Source organism: Dipodomys spectabilis, unplaced genomic scaffold, assembly GCF_019054845.1.
Source record: "Dipodomys spectabilis isolate Male_0828 unplaced genomic scaffold, ASM1905484v1 ptg000048l, whole genome shotgun sequence".
Classification (NCBI taxonomy): Eukaryota; Metazoa; Chordata; class Mammalia; order Rodentia; family Heteromyidae; genus Dipodomys; species Dipodomys spectabilis.
Genome location: NW_024870725.1, coordinates 2,805,526 through 2,821,740, shown reverse-complemented (window position 1 = coordinate 2,821,740; position 16,215 = coordinate 2,805,526).

The window sequence follows — 16,215 nt, the reverse complement described above, 5'->3', positions numbered from 1 at the left end:
GAGATAACCATGTGGTTCTTATTCTTGCTCCTGTTGATGTGATGAATAATATTAATTGATTTGCGTATATTGAACCAGCCTTGCATCCCTAAAATGAATCCTGTTTGATCGTGGTGTATGATTTTTTGGATGAATTGTTGAAGTCGATTGGCCAAAATTTTGTTGAGAAGTTTTGCATCAATGTTCATCAAAGAAATGGGTCTATAGTTCTCTTTCTTTGATGAGTCCCTGCCTGGTTTTGGGATGAGGGTTATGATGGCTTCATAGAATGTGTTCGGTAGTGAGCTTTCTCATTCAATTTCATTGAAGAGTTGGAGGAGTATTGGTGTGAGCTCTGCTTTGAAGGCCTTGTAAAATTCCGCTGTAAAACCATCTGGTCCTGGACTTTTCTTAGCTGGGAGGGCTCTTATTGCTGTTTCTATTTCAATGCTTGTATGGGCCTGTTAAGATAGTTTGCCTCATCTTGGTTTAGTTTTGGCATGTCAATATTTGCTATGAAAAGGTCCATTTCTGTCAAGTTCTCAAAATTATTAGCATAAAGTTTTGAGAAGTATTCCCTTATAATGTTCTGAATCTTGCTTGTTTCCGTGGTGATGTTTCCATTCTCATCTCTGAGTTTATTAATTTGGGTGTGTTCTCTTCTTTTTCTGATAAGATTTGCTAAGGGTCTGTCAATTTTGTTAAGTTTTTCGAAGAACCAACTCTTTGTTTTGTTGATTGTTTCTATAGTTTTTTTGGATTCTAATTCATTTAATTCTGATTTAATTTTGATTATTTCTTTCCGTCTACTGGATTGGGGTTTATCTTGCTGCTCTTTTTCAAGGAGGTTTAGATGTGTCATTAAATTGTTAGTTTCAGATCTCTCCAATTTGTTGATGTAGGAGCTCAGAGCTATAAACTTGCCTCTGAGTACTGCCTTTGCTGTGTCCCAGAGGAGCTGGTAATTTGTGTGTTCATTTTTGTTGAATAGCATGAACATTTGAATTTCCTTTCTAATCTCTTCCATGACCCACTCTTGATTCAGCAGTGTGTTGTTCAGCCTCCATGTGATACTGGACTTTCTTTGGTGGCTTTTGGTGTTGAGTTCTAATTTTATTCCCTTGTGGTCAGAGAGAATGCAAGGTATAACTTCAATGTTTCTGAATTTAGACAAGTTTTCTTTGTGGCCTAAAATGTGGTCTATTTTAAAAAACGTTCCATGTGCTGCTGAGAAAAACGTGTATTCTGATGCTGCTGGGTGAAATGTTCGGTAGATGTCTGTTAAGTCTAGTTGATCTATGCAGCTGTTTAGATCTGCGGTTTCTCTGTTGAGTTTTTGCCGAGTTGATCTATCTAGTGGGGAGAGTGGTGTGTTAAAATCCCCAACAATTAATGTCTTTGGATCTATATGGGATTTGAGGGAAAGTAGTGTTTCTTTGATAAATTTGGGTGCTCCATTGTTTGGCAAATAGATATTTAGAATTGTAATATCCTCCTGAAGGAGAGATCCTTTAATTAGTATGTAGTGACCTTCTTTATCTCTTCTCTCGAATTTTAATTTGAAGTCTATTTTATCTGATATTAGGATTGCAACTCCCGCCTGTTTATGGGGGCCATTTGCTTGGTAAATTTTTTTCCAGCCTTTAACATTGAAAATGTGTTTGTTTTTACGGGCAAGATGTGACTCCTGCAGGCAGCAGATAGAAGGGTCTTGTTTTTTAATCCAACTAGACAGTCTATGTCGCTTAATTGGAGAGTTCAGTCCGTTAACGTTAAGAGATAGGACTGAGAGGTATTTGGGAGTTCCTGCCATGTTATCCACCTTCTTGGGGGCTGTGAAAACTGGGTTCTTCCTATGGTTCTTGGATTCTCAGTTTGGGTGCAGTTTCTTGGCCTTTGTTGCGGTCTTGTTGGTTTTCAATGTGTAGGACATCTTTAAGAATCTTTTGTAGGGCTGGTTTGGTGGAGATGTATTGTTTCAATTTTTCTTTGCTATGGAAGGTTTTTATTTGGCCTTCAGTTATGAAGGAGAGTTTAGCTGGGTACAGTATTCTTGCTTGATAGTTGTTTGTTTTTCAGGCATGGCATACATCACTCCAGGCTCTTCTTGCTTTGATTGTCTCTGCTGAGAAATCTGAGGTGATTCTAATTGGTTTCCCTTTATAGGTGATTAACCTTTTCTCCTTGACAGCTTTAAGGATCTTTTCCTTGGTCTGAATTGATCCTGTGTGGACTATAATGTGACGGTGGGATGTCCTATTCTGGTCTGGTCTATTTGGGGTTCTAAAAGCTTCTTGTATCTGAATAGGCCTATCTTTTCGTATGTTTGGGAAGTTCTCTGCTAGGATCCTGTTAAACAAATTTCCTAGACCATTAACTTCTGTTTCTAGGTGCTCCTCTACACCCATTATCCTTAGATTAGGCCTTCTGATGGTGTCTTCCAGGTGTTGGATAGATCTATCATACTTCTTGGACTTGTCTTGGATGGTTGTATGTTCTTTCTCTATAATATCTAGGCTGTCTTCAATCCCTGAGATTCGATCTTCTGCATGGTCTAACCTGCTGTCAAGACTCTCTACTTTGTTTTTTATCTCTTTTCCTTCTAATAGGTCAGCTTTGATGGTTTCAAGTTCTTTGTTGAAGCTCTGTTTTAGGTCTTGTATGAATTTCTTTACTTCCTTAATTTGGTGTTCAGTGTTTGTTCTCAAATCACTTAGTTGATTGGTTATGGTTTCTTTGGACTCCCATTCCTTCTGTTGGGTTCCATTCAGCATTCCCTTTGTGGTCTCCCTGACTTCCTTCAGCTCATTGTTAATGGATTCCATGAATGCCTTTAGTGATCTTTGTGTGTTCTCTACCTGGTCTCTCAATTCCTGAATTACTCTTTGATTAGCTTCCTCCCGTTTGTGGGATTCCTGCAGTTCTCTTTCCTCCCGTTCGTGGGATTCCTGCAGTTCTCTTTGAGTGTTCTCAGCCTGCTCATGCCATTCCTCCCTTTCTCTTTGAGTATTCTCAAGTTGTTCACGCAAATCCTGTATCAGTTTTTGAGTAGCTTCCTCACGCTTATGATATTCCTGTATAAACTTTTGGGATGCCTCCTCTCTCTCCCTATCACGCTCATACAGAGTCCTTTGTAAGTTGTCAGACTTCTCATTTATCATGTTTGCCACTAGTGTTTGTAGAGCTATTTGGGAACTCTCCTCTGGATTGTTCATTATCTGATCTGACCCCTGATTATCAAGATTGGGAATTGAGATACCCGGATTTGCCATTTTTCTTGTGTTTTTCCGGCTTACTCTGCCCATTTGAGATGAAAATAGCACCAGTTTTGTGCTAGAACACTATCTTAAGGCAACCATCAACCAACGTTTGCATTTATACAGTCAATAGTCTACAGATACAATCTAGTTCAACAGATACATCTATTCAACATCAAACAACTATATGTTAATGGGCTTTGAACCGCAGAGAAGAATTTGGAAAACCAGAAATTTTTAAGGTTAGGGAGAGATGTGGGTAAAAATTAGGAATAGATTGGTGTGGGGAGGCACAGGGAGAGTTAACTATGTCCTAATCTCAATGCAGGAAATAGGTTGGGTAGGATGCAAGTAGAGAGGGTGAGGAAAAAGAAGAAAGGGAAAGGGAAATGAAAAGAGACCAGAAAAAAAATTAGAAACGTAAAAATTAATATAGTTATGGAGATTGAAAGACCATCTATTTAGGGAGGAATTTGAATATAATGAGAAAACAGGAGGGAGATAGAGGAGATGTGAAAAACTTAAAAAATGCTTAAAATATTATATAGGTATAAAGAGGTAGTACTGCTATTAAGGAATTTAAGTCTCAGAGGTTTTGGATTGAGTAATAAATTTGTGGATTAAGTGTGTACACAATGGGGGATAGGGTCTACTAGTTAACTATGGGTTTATCTGAGGATGTGCAGGACAAGAGTTAAGTCACATACAGAAGAACAAAAGAAAGGAAAAGGTGAAAAGGATAAGAAAGGGAGAAAAAAAAAGATCAGAAGTTCAGTAGAGCTAGACAAAAAACAAAAAGATAATTAAGAAAGAAAGAAAAAGAGAGAGAAGACAAGAAAAGAAAGGAAAACGTACATTCACGTATTCCTAAAATAAAAATTATAAGAGGGAAAAATAAGTTACTGGAAAACAATTATTTTTTCAAAAAAGGCAAAAATTAAAGATTAATAAAAGTTTTAGAAAAGGAAAAAAAAATTTATATATATAAGGTACCAAAAAGAAAAAAGAAAAGAAGAAAAAAAGTTCTTTGATTTTTTTTTTTTTGATTTTTTTGGGAGGGGTGGGAAGAATCCTGTGTCTACCTTTTGTCTGTACCCAGCCTCTTGTTGGAGTCTCTGGTCAGCTTGAGGTCCTGTGGCTTGATTGGTTTCTTGAGTCAGTTTGTTCAAACAGGCAGAAAAATGCTCTGCTTTACCCAAGATTTTGAGATCCCCCTCCCAGGTTAGTTTAATGGGAGGGTGATCTGCTTTGAGAATCACAAAAGAGGGGTGATGAGGCTAGGTTCTGGTAGAGTTGAGTCCTTTCAACAAACAGTAGCTTTTCCCTGGGGCTATTTTGTGAAAAATTCACAGAGCCCACCCTGGAGCCATTCTCAGGGCTTCTGTTTTTCAATTGATTGTGGTGGCTGCTAGAGGGAGGGGCAGCCTCTGGCTCTGGTTACCCAGTGAGGAAAGCCACTCCAATGGCTGGTGCCTAAGCTGGGTGACTTTTCCCTGGATGGAGCTGAGTCTGGCAGGTCACTTTGCCGTTAAGTTCTTGTGACCTGTTATATGACTCGTTTTATTCCAAGGCCTGAGTTGGAGCTAGCAGCTCCTCCGAGCTTTGTCGGTATCCAAGATGGAGATCACCGGTGCTGGTGGGGGAGGGGTGGCCTTCCCTCCTCTGCTCCCGGAGAAGGAGTGAGGACGTCGGGCTTCTACTCACGCCGAGTCTTGGATCCTGGGTCGTCTCTGGTCTGCAAACTGCAGGATGAAGATGTCCGCTCCTTGTCGGTTCTTGCTGGTGTTGAGTAGAATCCTCTCACCCGCTGCGTCTGGCTCCTTCGTCCCGGACTCTCTGTGTGAGCACTCAGGTATGGCCGCGGCTGCGGTCGCCGCCGCGACCCTGCCGCCGCGACCCTGCCGCCTCCGCCGCGGCTGCTGGCAGGCGCTCAGATGTGTCTCCTTGTCTTGGCTTCCCCTCTCTTGTCTAACTCTCTGTCCTGTGATGGCACACTTGGTGTGATTCTCTGGCTTAGGACTGTTCACTGGAACTCTAAACCTGCTTTCTATGCGAGAGCTTGTTCAGATTCCAGCTTCTCCTCCACCATCTTCCCGGAACTCTAGTCCTTTGTTTCTTAAGTCCTGTTAATTTTGTCCTATCACCTTATATTTTGGATTTACTATCCACTTATCAGGGAGACCATGTGTCATTTGCCTCTTTGCACTTGGCTTACCTCGCTCAACATGATTTCTTCTAGCTCCATCCATTTCCCTGCAAACGCCATCATTCTGTCATTTCTAATGGCTGCATAATATTCCATTGTGTATAGATACCACAATTTTTGGATCCATTTATCTGTGGGGGACATCTGGGTTGTTTCCATATCCTGGCTATTGTGAACAGTGCTATAATAAACATGGAGGTGCATGTTGTTCAGGATAGATGCCTAGAAGTGATATGACTGGGTCGTAAGAGAGGTCAATATTTAGCTTTCTGAGGACCCTCCAGACTGCTTTCCAAAGTGGTTGTATAAGTGCACATACCCACCAGCAGTGTAATAGTGTTCCTCTTTCTCTACATCCCCTCCAGCATTTGTCTTTGGCTGATTTAAAGATGTGGGCCATTCTGACTGGGGTAAGCTGGTATCACAAAGTTGTCTTAGTTTGCGTTTCCTTCACAACCAGGGATGGTGAACATTTCCTCATGTGTTTCTTTGCCATTTTTAATCTCTTCTGAGAAGTCTCTCTTTAGTTCCATTGCCATTTAGTATTTGGTTCGTTAGGTTTGGAAGGGATTACTTTCTTGAATTCCCTGTATATACTGGATATTAATCCCTTGTCTGACATATTGCTGGTAAATATTTTTTCCCAGTTAGTTGGTTGTCTTTCTAGCTTGGTTGCTATAGCTTTAGCTGTGCAGAAACTTTTTATTTTAAGGTAGTCCCATTTGTCAAGTCTCTCTCCAATTTGTTGTGATCCTGGGACTCTGTTCAGGAAGTTCCTGCCTGTGCTTATAAGTTCAAGTGTTTCTCCTACTCTGTCCTGCAGTAGTTTCAGAGATTCAGGTTTGATGTTAAGGTCTTTAATCCATTTTGAGTTGATGTTGGTGCATGGTGACAGGCTGTGGTACACTTTTAGTTTTCTGCATGTGGCCTCCCAGTTTTCCCAGCACCAGTAGTTGAAGAAGCTGTGCTTCTTCCATTGTATGTCTTTGTCAAATATCAGCTGACTGTAGGCATGTGGTTTTATCTCTGGATCTTCTATTCTATTCCATTGGCCTTCTGCTCTGTTTTTGTGCCAGTACCATGCTGTCTTTGTTATTATGGCTCTATAGTAGAGTTTGAAGTCCAGCATCGAGATCCCTGCCATGTTGTCTTTCTTGCCTGGAATTGTTTTGGCTATCCTTGGCCTTTTGTTGTTCCATATGAATTTTGGACTGTTTTCTGTATTTCAGAAATGTACGTCATTGGGATTTTAATAGGAATTGCACTGAATTTTTATATTAATTTTGGCAGTATTGCCATTTTCACTATATTAAGTCTGCTTATCCAAAGCATGGAAGGTCTTTCCATTTACAGGTGTTTTCTCTTATTTTTTCTTTAAGTTTTTATAGTTTTCGTTAAATAGCTCTTTTACACCTTTGGTTAGGTTAATTCCTAAATATTCTATTTTTTGTGGGGGGTTATTGTGAATGGGGTTGCTTCTTTTATTCCCCTCTCTACTTGTATATTGTCGGTGTACAAGAAGGCGACTGATTTTTGTAGGTTGATTTTGTATCCTGCTACTTTGCCGAAGTGATTTATAATTTCTAAGAATTTGGGGATGGAGTTTTGGGGGTCATGAAAGTATAGTATCATGTCATCTGCAAAAAGGGATAGTTTAACTTCTTCCTTCCCTATGTGTATCCCTTTAATGTGTTTTTCTTGCCTTATTGCCCTGGATAAGGGTTCCAGGACTATAATGAAGAGGAGTGGAGACAGTGGTCATCCTTCATTTGTTCCTGATTTTAGGAGAATTGGTTGTAGTTTTTCCCCATTAAGTATAATATTTGCTATTGTTCTGTTGTATATGGCTTTAATTGTTTTAAGGAATGTTCCTTCTATTCTTATTTTCTCCAGAGCTTTAACATGAATGGATGTTGTATCTTATCAAAAGCCTTTTCTGCATCAGTGGAGATAATCATGTTGTTTTTGACCTTGAATCTGTTGATGTGTTGGATTACATTTATTGATTTACGTATGTTAACCCATCCCTGAATTTCTGAGATGAAGCCTACTGGTCGTAGTGTATGATTTTTTTTGTATGTGTTTCTGATTCTGTTGGCTAGAATTTTGTTAAAGATCTTTGCATGTGTGTTCATCAAGGAGATTGGTCTGCAGTTCTCGTTTTTTGTTGGGCCTTTGCCTGGTTTGGGGATGAGTGTGATATTGGCACCATAGAATGAGTTTAGGAGAGCTCCCTCCTTTTCTACTTCTCTGAAGAGCTTGAGGAGAATGGGTATTAGTTCTTCTTTAAAAGTCTTGTAGAATTCCGTTATGAATCCATCTGGTCCTGGGCTTTTCCTTGTTGGAAGACTTCTGATTGCTTCCTGTATCTTCTTATAAGACATTGGCTTATTCAATTGTTTACGTCTTTGCTCAGTTTGGGAAACTTGTATTTCTCTAAAAATGCATCCATTTCTGCTAGATTTTCTTTTTTTAGAGTATAACTTTTGAAAATATTTCTTTATAATTGTTTGGATATCTTGGGTATTTGCTGTGATTTTTCCCATGGCATCCCTGATCTTGTTAATTTGGGTTTCCTCTCTTCTTTTCTTAATTAATCTTGCCAAAGATCTATTCATTTTTTCAAAGAACCAGCTTTTTGTTTTATTAATTTTATTCATAATTTTTCTATTGTCTCTCTCATTAATTTCTGCTCTTAATTTGATTTCTGGCTCCATCTAGTAACTTTAGATTCCATATTTTCATGTTTTTCTAGCTGTTTTAATTGCAACATGAGCTTATTTACTTGTTCTGTCTCTATTTTAATGATGTGGGCACTGAAGGCAGTAAATTTGCCCCTCAGAACTACTTTGCTGTGTCCCACAATGTAAATTAGTTCTGCTTGAAGTATGGCCTCACAATTCAGTAGCTTCTTTGCCAATCCTCTGGTTGGTAGACCTGTCCTTTGGTGAGATGGGGTATTAAAGTCTCCTAGTATTATTGTATTTAGATCTATTTTATTCTGTATGCTTGAGACTATTTTCTTAACATATCTGGGTACTCCAATGTTTGAGGAGTATAAATTGATAATGGTAATATCCTCCTCTTGGATTGTTCCCTGTATCAGTATGTAGCATCCTTCCTTGTCTTTTTGCATTGATTTTAATGAAAATTTTATTTTGTCAGATATCAAGATAGCGCTTCCTGCTTTCTTACTGGGGGCATTTGATTGGTCGATCCTTTTCCAACCCTTCACGCTGTTTGTTTGTATGTTTGGTTGAGAGGTGGGTCTCCCGAAGTCAACAGATGGATGGATCATATTTTCTGATCCAATCTGCATTTCTTTTGCTTTAGATTGGTGAATTAAATCCATTAATATTTAAAGTTACTATAGAGAGATGCATTGTGGTCCCTGTCATTCCCTGTTTTCCTAAGTTTTTCTTTTTTCCTTTCCTCCTGTGCTTACTAAGTTAGACTTGCATTAATACCTGTCTTGTGTGGGTCCCCGTTCCTGGTTGCTTTCTTCAGGTTGTGTTCCCCCTCTTAGAATTCTTTGTAATGCTGGCTTATGGTTTATGAATTCATTTAGTTTTTCTTTACTATTAAAAATTTTCATATCTCCATAGAATGTGAATCCTAGCTCTGCTAGGTATATCAGTCTGGGCTGGCAGTTATTGGTTTTTGGGCTTGGATGGTACTTTCCCAGACCTTTCTTGCATTCAGTGTATCTATAGAGAGATTTGCAGTGATTCTTATTGTTTTTCCCATTGTAGTAAATAAAGCTCTTCTTCATTTTTACTGCATGCAAGATTGTTTCCTTATTATTCAGATCTATCATTGTTACTATAATATGCCTAGAATTGTTTCTCCTGGGATCCTGCTTGTTAGGTATTCTATATGCTTCTGTTATGTACATAAGATGTTCTCTTTTGAGATGGGGGAAATTTTCATTGATAATCTTGTTGAATAGGTGTTGCATTCCCTTGCTTTGATATTCCTCACCTTTGTCCACTCCAATTATACAAAAGTTAAATTTCTTGGCACTGTCTGCTTGCTCTTGGATTTCCCTTTGGCATAATTTAAGTGAGTTTTCCATGTCTGTGACTTTTTGGTCCAGTTGGTGTATTCTGTCTTCTATATCTGATACTCTAATTTCCATTTCATTCACTCTGTTAACTATGGCTTCCATTGTGGTTTACATGGAGGAAATGGACTCATTTATGGATTCAATGTTGGTTCTCAAAATACTAATCTCACCTGTTAGTGCCTCTATTTTTTACTGATCTCACCTCTTAGTGAGGTGTGTACTGCCTCTATTTTTGCATGCTCTTCCTGTTTGAGATCCTACATCTCTTTCGGTAGTTGGCCCCTGTGTTCTTTAAATTTCTTGTCTATTTCTCCCTTTAATTCTTGAGTCATTGACTCCAGCATCTCTTGGATGTAGCTTTTGTTTTCCATTCCTCCTTTGCTCCCACTGGGGTTCTCCCCTGGGTGGCTACTGGCTTTTTGGGTTAGCTTGCTGTCCTGGGTGATGATAGACCTTGTAATTTTTCTGTGTGATTTTTGCTTGGGGATTCAGGGATTATTGGAAACTAATCTGAAATTTTGTTTTGGTCAATAGGTGTCTGTCTGCTTGGTTGCAGTTTCTGGGTTGGTGGAGGGAGTCTGTACCTCTTTTTGGTTCTGTTGGGGGCCTACCTCTAGCTGCTGGTCTGACCCACATAGGGCTCTTGGCTCTCTGCTGTGGATCACTAGCAGTTCCTGCTTTTAGAAAGACTGAGCAGCCTAGACTGTGCCTGCTTACTCCTACAGGTGTTCTTGGTGAGATCGGGTGTGTTGGATGTACTCTCCCAGTTGCTGGAGTCTGCTATGAGCTCCTGATTTTTTCGGTTGTGGGCCTGAACTCTGGGCTTGGGCGCTGACCCTCAGCTCTTCAGCTCAAGGCTTGTGCCCTACCATTTGAGCCACAGCACCGGTTCTGGCCCTTTCTGCTTATGTGATGCTGAGGAATCAGATCCAGGGCCTCATGCACACAAGACAAGGACTCTACCACTGAGCTACCTTACCAGCCTGAGTTCCTGATTATTATCAGGTGCTGGTGGCCTGAGTTGTCCAATTCCTAGCCTGGGATATATGGATCAGGTTCTGAGGGGGTTTGGGCTTCTGGTTCTCTTGCCCTGGACACCCAGGCCTTTTGCTGTCATAGGCGTGATTCCCAGGGGGAGCAGTTCCCCATTTCCCCCCTTCTGTTGAGGTATATGCTCAGGTTCTGACTTTATTTTTTTTCTGCCTATGTGGTGCTGAGGAATCTAACCCAGGGCCTCAGCCTCATGCATGCAAGGCAAGTGCTCTACCACTGAGCCACCTTCCCAGCCCCAGGTTCTGACTTTAATCAGGAGGAATTGGTTGTGTTGCTCAGGCACCGGATCCCCAGGCCTGGTCCTGGTTCCCAGTCCACAGCCTGGGGCATGCCTGTGTTGCTGTGTATTCCAACTCAGTTATGCAGCCTGGAGTACATGGTTCATGTTTCTTCCACTGTTGGCTGATGTGATCCATTGGCATTGTTCCTGGCTTGGGTGTTTAAGTTCCCTTTCAGGGATGCTCTTGATCTAGCCTGACCAGCTGGATGTGCTGCCCGGGCTAATGGAGCTCCCGAACAATTTCCAGTTTTAGTGGGTCCTATAGTCCATGTGTTGGGGTAGGGGTCTGGATCAAGGTTTGGGGGTTCCCACCAGAGCTTGAGGAGGGAGGAGGGATATGATGTCCCCTGTGGGGTACTCACCCTGGAGCTAGTTGTTTCTGTGCGATGTATGATGCTGATTGCCGCTTGAATCATCATTCAGTTGAGATACTTGTGGGCTGGGCCAGACGTTGGTGGCTCTGTGTGTTTCTCCTCTGTCTCTGCCTCCATTGATACTGTTTGGGTCAGCGCCACAGGACCAGCTGCTCCCAGACATGGGCTGTGTGCTTGCCTCTGGCTGAAGGGTGTTGGCGAGGGGTGTCTCTGTGCAGATTCTGAGCACTGGGGTTTGTCTGTGTTCTCTGGATCAGCACCAGTATCTTGCAGGTCTTCTGCTTTGGCATTCTGTGGGTGACCTGTGTAGTTTTGGGGCTCCAGCTGTGGGGCCAAGTGGCTTTGGCAATGTGGAGCACCTCTGCTCAGATAGTGAGGGATGAGAGAGGAATCTTTGTGCAGGCTCCCGGCTCGGAGGTTTCTGTTCGTTGAGATCAGCAGGTCCAACACTGGTACCTCAGGCGTCTTCTGTGTGGGTGATCTGCAGATGACCCCCTGTGTTTCTGGGGACTCCTGCAGCCCCTGCCAGGCAAGGCTGGCTGTGGCTTGGCATGTTGCCATGCAGCCAGTAAAGGTTGGGGAACGGGTCTTCATGCTTCTCTGTTCTGAAATTCTTTTTCTTTCTTTCTTTTTGTTTTTTTCTGCCTCCTGTTTTTCTCTGGGTGTTTGTCTTTTTGTTGTTGTTGGTCTCAGGGAAAGTAAGCGCTGGAACTCGAACTCTCTTTTTGGTTGAAGAGATCTGTGGCATTTCCCTACTGTCCCATCACCATCTTGTTCCCCCCTCCTAAATTCTATTTTTTATAACTCATGCATGAACTATACAAATATATGCTAAATTGATTCTTCTGTTTTCAATTGCCATGAAAATATTCAAGGTAATCCTTTAAAATCCAGAACAAAAACAGAGTATTCATTTATATGTTTTGACTTGTAAAACTTAGAAAGAAATTAAAATTTACCAATATTTAGATTTTATAAAAATTTGCCGATATTTAGAATGTATAACATTGGGAAATCTTCCAATTCATATACTATGCTTGATAATGATGGTAGGTTAATAACAGTGGAAAATATCTCAGAAATACATTGTAGGAATGGCTCAATATCTATGTGCATATGACCATATAAAATGAAACTTACCAAAATGAACTGCAAGAAATGGAAATAGAAGGGATTTTTAGTGTAATAATTGCAATATTTTTTTGTTCTTTCTCCCTTCCCTCTGGTTTATGTCCTGTTATTGATTTTGATTTCTCTACCCTTTGTCTTGTATATAAGTTTATATGATTTGAGGAAGGGAAGGAGAAGCACAGAAAGGGTGGGACAAATTGTGGTACAAAGGATGAACCAATTAAACAGTGATACTTATTAAAATGATCTTGAAAATGAATTTTAGAACTTGGAAGGAAGAGTAGCTGCAGGGACAAAGTGAGACAATGAGGAAGGAGGTAAAACTACCCAAAAATAAATGTACTCATTACCTTATTTCTATAACTGTAATCCCTCTGTACATCACCTTTAAAATAACATTTAAGCTAAAAAAGAAATACATTGTAAAATATTTATGATTTGATATGATTTATTTCATTTAATATTATTTATTTCATTTTTAATCGTTCTCTATAATGATCATTTTTTTCATATTGCAATGTATTTAATAATCTGTATAAGTAATTAAGGAATATATTTACTGGATAATTAAATAAAAGGTATATATAAAAAGTAAATGATCAAAGACTATTTATAATATTTTATTTCCCCAAATAAGGACTACTCTTTCAGTGCATCTTTCATATCATAAATTATCACTCATGAATAATACTTAAAACTTCACATTAAAAGTCTCTAAAAAGTCTCATTGATTATTTAATAAGTATGAACACTTTAGCAAACCTTCTGCATCCATGTCACTATTAGGCTCAAGAATTTCAGATAATTAATTGCTATGTGTGGAATGTATAATAGGTATGTACACAATGAGTAAAATCTGAAGAACACAAACACAAAAGTCATCAATACTATACTACTGGAGGTTGATATTTAATGCAAAATACAACAGTAATTTCTAATTATGAAATGCAATATAACTACTCAAATTTTTAAAGTCATGAGAAACAAGAATAGACAACAAATGACATTTATTAATTATTGGATGTGAATAAAATTACACAAATAATAACTCAGAAAAACAATGATATGACAATTTTTTATTTTTTATTTATTTATTTATTTTTTGGTCCGGTCGTGGGGCCTGAACTCTGGGCCTAGGCGCTGTCCCTCAGCTCTTCAGCTCAAGGCTAACGCTCTACCACTTGAGCCACAGCATCACTTCCGGCTTTTTTCTTTTTTTCCTTATGTGGTGCTGAGGAATTGAACCCAGGGCCTCATGCATGCAAGGCAAGCGCTCTACCACTGAGCCACCTTCCCAGCCCCTGATATGACAATTCTTTAATGTTAAAGTATAAAGACTAAAATTAAAAGGTCTCATTTGTGTATTGATAGTCAAGAACACAGAGACGTACTTATTTAAAGATAAGACAATAAATTTCTAGAAATTATAAAAAAAAAATAAGTCCATAAAATACCACATACTCAATGATTCAAGAAAAATAGTATTTTAAAAAGAATAATGATTATAATTACAATAATTTATAAATAAAATATAAGTTAAAATATGATTTAATAGTAATTTCAAATTATAAAAAATTTAACCCTATATTATTGTCATACATTGCATTTCATTTACTGTCCCAATTGAATATTTCCCTTTCTGAAATTTTATTATAGTATAATCCCCTCTCATATTTCCTTTCAGTTGGCCAAGCAGACTTTATCCTACCGGAGACCTAGAAAGTCCTTCATCATTGTAGCCTCTTGATGCCAGAATTAAAATCTCTTCTGTCAGAAAGACTAGGCAAGGTTAATGGAGGATGAAAATATGTGAAACAGAAATAAATCATCTCAAGTGAAGTCCTTGTAGATCAGTTATGGAAGTCAAAATAGTTTCTTCCTCAAAGACTTTCACATCCTATTATTGTAATGATTATTTTCCATAGCAAAATAACTTTAAATAAAAAAGTGTTTAAGTTATGAGTCTCAAGATAGAAACAATATCCTAGGTAATCTGATCAAAAAGATCCTTACATGATAAAGACAGAGAATTGACAACAATAGGAGAAAACTTGAGGAGAGGCAGCCTATAATTATTGGCTTTGAAGTTACAAGAAGAGTAAGAATCAATTTCAAGTAGCCTTTACAATGAGAAAGGAAAGGATGTTCTTTCCTACAGTTTCCAGAAAGAATATTCAAGAAGTAATACATTAATATCAGCCCAGGAAGACCAATTTTGACCTATGAGCTTCTGAATATATCTCTTTTTCTAATAATCAGTAAACTTTTGTTTATCAATAAACATGATCTAATGACCATACCTAGTTTTCAATTTCAAAATACCTAGAAGAGAGGGTATGGATTGTGCTTACATGAATAAATGATCAATTTTAGTATGATGAACTTGCCAATTACAGTTATTGAATCATTATCTAATATACATATCTATTATAACCTCACATTATACCTTATAAATATATACAAATACTATGTATCAACAAAAATATGGTGGTTCAAAACGTGTTTACTGATACTTGAAATGCACATTTAATAAGGTATTGGTCAATGTATATTTTCACAAAATTTAAAAAAAATTAAAGTCAGATAACTAAAATATTACTTAGTAAAATTTTTAATATGCTGGAAATAATAGTAGTTTTAGTTTTTTACACTATTTTTTATTTTATATACTGAGTTTTCATAATTATAAATCAGGCTCACTAAAATAATTATATATGACAGTCCCAATAATAATGATAAATAATGCACATTTGGTAACACCAAGCATTTACAGTACAAATAAGCTTTTGCTGAGGTGATGCTAAATTGAGTAGAAATACTTTTTACAAACACTGCTATTAAGTTTTTTTCTTATACAACTTATCCTCACCTGTACCTGATATTTTATATGACTAGCACATGCATTTTTCTTCTTTACTAGTATCTCCAAAACTAGTATCTACAATGACTGACATCACGAGGTACACAATGTTATTTCAAGCTGGGTACCAGCTGCTTTTGCCTATAATCCTAGGTATCCAGGAAGCTGAGACAGGAAAGATCACTCCAAGGCAGCCTAGAAAAAAAATTCTCCAATTCCACATTCAACTATTCAGCAGAAATACATGGTATAGTCCTGAAAGCATTGCTAAAGTGGTCTAGCACTATCCATGAGAAAGCAAACATGAGGACTTGGGATAAGTATTAGCACATAATAAATACTAAAAGTATATCTAACAAGAGATTTGAGGATAACAAAAAAAGTGTAAAGCTATGATTCCCTGAAATTACATCAGGGAATTATAATGATTCTATGACACTGAAATTTAGTGTGTGAATATTCAGAATCAAAGAGGTTTGCACTTTTAGGATTAATGACACAGGAAAACACTGGCAATTATTCCTTATGAAAAATAAAATGGGAAGTGGAGACGTGAGTCAAGTGGTAGCCTTCAATGAAAAAGATAAGGGGCAGTATCCAGACCAGAGCGTGAGCCCCAGTATTGGCACAAAAAAAGGAAAAGATGAAAAAAAGAAGGAAAAGTAAACGGGATAAAAGGTTTTATTAATGAAACCTGTACATAGCTGGAAGTGATAAATTGTACAGGTCTCTAGACATTCACACAGTGAGACCAAAAGAGGATGTTCTTAGGAAAGGATTACATAGGCTCAATAACTATGTGCATATGATCACATAAAATGATATTCCAAGAAATGGAAATGAGAAATTGGTTTCCCTTTGTTGTTATTTTTTTCTGTACCTTTTGTCTTGTATGTAAATTTATCTGTTTTAAGGATGGTAGGGAAAGGGGGAACACAGAAATGGTGTGACAAAAGGTGAACAATTGCAGCAGTGGTACTCACTAGATGCTATGTTGAAAATGAACTAT